This window comes from Populus euphratica, unplaced genomic scaffold (genome assembly GCF_000495115.2).
Source record: "Populus euphratica unplaced genomic scaffold, PopEup_1.0 scaffold515.1, whole genome shotgun sequence".
Taxonomy (NCBI): domain Eukaryota; kingdom Viridiplantae; phylum Streptophyta; class Magnoliopsida; order Malpighiales; family Salicaceae; genus Populus; species Populus euphratica.
Window position 1 is genome coordinate 78,959 of NW_011500394.1, and position 4,976 is coordinate 83,934.

Sequence of the window (4,976 nt, forward strand, 5' to 3'; positions counted from 1 at the left end):
ATAATTTTTTGTCTTAAGGGTGTATTCGACAAACAAGCTCTTAAGCTTATTTTGACAGTTTTATTTAAAGAAAAATATGGATTTTTGCCAAATAAAGCCTTAAAAAGTAATAGACAAAAAAAATATATTTTCTTGTACATGGCAAAAAAATCCTAAAAACATATTGTAGCATATCTTAAAATTTAAAAAACAAAATCTCAATTTTTTTGCACATTTAAAAATACAAAATATATTGTATGGATTTTACAACTTGTTTGTAAATTTCTAAAGAATTTTAGCTTATATTTTAAAAATATTAAAATGTTAGTTTTTGCAAGAAAATATATTATTCACTTTTAATATAAAGATAAAAAAACCTACAAAATGGTTAATTTTCAAAATATTATTATTAGTAATAATTTATTATTATTTACTTTTAATAGAAGAAAAAAAATCTATATAGAGTTCAATATCCAAAATATTATTAAGAGTAATATCTATATAGAGGTCAATATCCAAAATATTATTAAGATTAATACAATTCATTAATTTTTAATATAAGGATAAAAAAGAGTTTTATTCATTCTTTTTTAATATAAGGATAAAAAAGAGTTTTATTTAAAATATTTTTCAAAATGATGCAATAGCTAAAAATTCCAAGTTTATGTCGAATGAAGCATCTATGGTAATTGAGGATATTTTAACCCAAGTCATATGATACAAAAGCCATGGACATCTAAAATATCAAAGAGAAAAGAGAACAAAAAAAATGAAAATTACTAAATATCTTTCGATTTCTAGCTATAGTTCATTTGTAGTATATAAGTTGTGAATAGACTATTTTTTAGACATCTTTCAGACCAAGTTCTTAACCTAAGAAACCAAGGTTTGTTCATTGTAGTAATTTTGTCATGGATACATTGATAGAAATAGAAACACTATCAAATCATAGCAATTATAAATGAAGAAAAATAATACAACTTACCTTAGGTAAGATGTATTAGGAGTGCTAATATCTTTCCTTTACGCAGCCAATCTCTTGCTTAGAATCTTTAAATACCAGTTAGGGTTTCTAATAACCATAATAATATGTGCTGACTCTTTATCCAACCAATGGCCTCTCAACTTGCTTAAGAAGAGTCATCATGATATCACGCTCTCGTAAAGGGTACAACACGTGGTACTTGAACTACTTAACAAAAAGAGAGTAAAAACCTTATGAATAATTTTTTTCTCTCTATTTTATTCTACTTCCTAACACATTTCTCCTACTTAATATTTTTTAATCCTTACATTTTTCTCTCAAAGTATTTGTGATCCTTCTTCAAGTTTCATGACTTTTTTTCTCCAAAATATCAAGGATCCTTCTCTATGCATTCATAACTATTTTTCTCTAAAAAGATATGGGATCCTTCTCTTAGTCTTTAACACCATTTTTCTTGGAATGATTAGGGTTCCTTCTTTAAACTCCAATGAACATTTTCTTTCAAATGAACATGGATCATTCTGTAAACTTTAGGATAATAAGAAAGAAAAGAAAGAAAGTAACATTAAGAAATAGGTACAAATTAATATGAAATAAAAAAAGATGTAATTGAAAAATACTATGTTCTAGAAAGAAATAAATATCTGAGAATTGTATTAAATGTTAGTATGGAAAAATAAATAATTTATCCCCTTAAAAATACCAAAATAAAATATACTAAAATACAAGTTGGGATATAACCAAACATGGCCTGGGGTTAATTAAAAAGGAGTATAAATATCTTGAGTTAAAAGAGCATGACCCCTCCCCTCCCTATTAGGGCCAGCTAGAACTCAACATTAAACCTCCTTTCTTCTTGCAATTTTCTTCATTAAAAGTCTTTAGATGTGCAGGAAAAAAGAGATATTTAGTTAATGAAGAAGAAATTTGAAAGAGAACTAAGCTAAGAAGAAAAGGAAGAAGAAACTAGAAGGAACATCCTCAAATCTTGTTCAAATTCATGTTGTAAGGAAAATCTTCTTGTTTTCATCCTTGTTTGAATGAATATTATTGGAAGGGATGAAACCCCAAATATAAATGCTTAGGGTTTTATGTAATGATTTCTAGGAACTTAGTGAAATAAATAAAAGATATATTAGATTGGAATAATTGATTTAAAGGTTGAAAGAATGCATGAAAGATAATTCTATAATTTCAAAACAAATGAATTCAAATCTAGACAGTGTTGACATATGAATTCCAATTAATATTAGGATAGGAAACTAACAGAATTTGTAGTATGACTTTTTATGAATGTTATGAATAAATATGTTATATTTCAATCGGAATAAGTTTCCTCTTATTTGAAGTTATGGAACTCCAAATATGAGCAAAATACTAAAAAGTGATCCAATTGAAAACTACTAGACATAATTGTTGTCTGGCTTCTAATTAAGTTTAAGATTTTATGTTGATAAATTTTGATATACTTTCCTCATTAATATTGTGAAAAAAAGTTTTAGCTTTCAATTGGAGCAAGTTTCTATTTATTTGGAGTTATGGAACTTCATATATGAGCAAGATACTAAAGGGTGACCAAACTGGAAACTATTGGATAAAATTGTTGTCAACTTCTAATTAGGTTTAAGATTTGATATTGATCATGTTTTATATATTTTCCTCCATGAATATTTATCATAATTTTTTATAATTCAATTGGAACAAATTTCATTTTATTTGGAGTTATGGAACTCCATATATGAGTAAAATACTAAAAGGTGACTAGACTGGAAACTACAAACAGAATTGTTATCCAACTTCTAATTAAATTTAAGATCCTATGTTGATAAATTTTGGTATATGTTCATTATGAATATATGTGTTATCTTTTAATTGGAACAAATTTCTCTTTATTTGGAGTTACGGAACTCCATATATGAGCAAAATAATAAAAGGTGACTAGATTAGAAACTACTAACAAAATTATTATCCAACTTCTAATTAAATTTAAGATTTTATATTGATAAATATTAATATATGTTCATGATGAATATTATGAATACATGTGTTATCTTTCAATTGGAACAAATTTCTCTTTATTTGGAGTTATGGAACTCCAGATATGAAAAAAAAAATACTAAAGGGTGACCTAACTGAAAACTATTAAACATAATTGTTGTCCAACTTCCAATTAAGTTTGAGATTTGATATTGATAAATTTTGATAAATGTCCTTTTATGAATATTATGAATAAATGACAATCACCTAGTTTAAGAAGTTAACCATGAAGTATAACACTATATAAAAGGATTTTGTTGATAATTAATGAATACTTAGGCTTATCAATGAATACTTAGGATAGAGCTTTGATATGAGATAAAAGTATTGATTGTAAATTGAATATTATTATGGTACATGAGAGGGAGCTAAAATGGTTTAGTGTACGTGCATAAATCCATGACAACAAGCCCAAGGTAGGTGATGAACACCCCACCAAGTTTATTTTTAAAAATTAAAGTTATTACATTATCGAATTTATATTTAAGATGCTTGTATTAATAGTTAAAACATGTGAAGAGTAATTGGACTGATTGGCACTAGAATGGAAGTGTTAAACTGTTAGATATCTACATGAGATATCAAATAAATGATGATTTGTAAATGTGAATGTTAGAAGGATGTGGTTTCCAAAGAGAAAGCCAGAAAAATAGGAAATAAAATTGAATTGTCAGATCGTATAACATCTAAAGGATTTATTGAGTATGATAAAGTTTGAGAAGATTATTGATTGAGAGGATAATATTTTAGCTGAAATTATAGGTGTCTAGTTGGGACAACCAGAATAAGGGTTATTTAGGATGAAATAATAACTAGAAATATATTTTGGGTGTTCAATGGGACAATTAAATTAAGGGTTATTTAGGATGAAAAAATAACTAAAATATATTATGGACATCCAGTTAGGACATCGGATTAGGGGCATTTTAGAAAGGATGGACAACCAAAAATTAAAAAAAAAAAAGATTATATTCTCTTTGATAGAATAAAACAAAATATATTATGGACATCTAGTTAGGACATCAGATTAGGGGTATTTTAGAAAGGATGGACAACCAAAAATTTAAAAAAGAAAGAAAGATTATATTCTCTTTGATAGAATAAAATACATAATTAGTCCTAGATAAAAATTCAATAAGAGTACCAAATTGGTAGGATTTATAAAACAAAACTCTTTGAAATATTCATTCTTAAGGTTAATTCTTATCATTTTTCCCAACTATTTCTAGTACTTTAGAATCTTGATAAGAGTACTACTGTTTCATGACTATGTTTCTTCTTGCTTATCTAAGTGGGTGTTTTACATGCATTAGATCATAGTTATATGTATGTATATGGTATATGATTAGTATTTAAAAATGTATTTTTATCAAGGTTTTATATCATCATTTTGCACTTGAAGAATCAATAACTTCTTAACTAAAGCATAATTTACAATAACATATATAATAATATAAGATACCTTTAATTTGTGATAAATATTCATCTTAAATGCAGGTCTATTACATAAATGAAAGGATTGATTGATGAGTTTAAATACTGAAATTGAAAAGACAAAGAGATGGCTAAACTTATAAAAGAGATGTTGATGCAGTCCAAATTGAAACATTGTTCGGTAATTGGGTTATATTTGGAGTTGTAGATCTCGTATTTATGTCTACTTTATATGGATGGAAAGGGAAGACATAGGCCTACAACTTTCATAGGAGTCCAAGATTTAAAATGTTGTTTTCAATTCCAAATTATAGCAACAACGAAGAAGTTCGAATCTATCCTGCAACCCAGACAATGTTCAATGTTCAGCCTATATCTAGAGTTTTAGAAGTTCAAATAACCTCAATTTTTTTTCTTGGAAATTTGAGATAATTTTTTACAACTTTCATGTAGAGGTCTGTTCAAATTCTGATGTTATCAATGATGTTTTGGGCAGACAAGAAGACAAGAATTTTCCCCAAGCCAAGAGTTGGCTATCCAC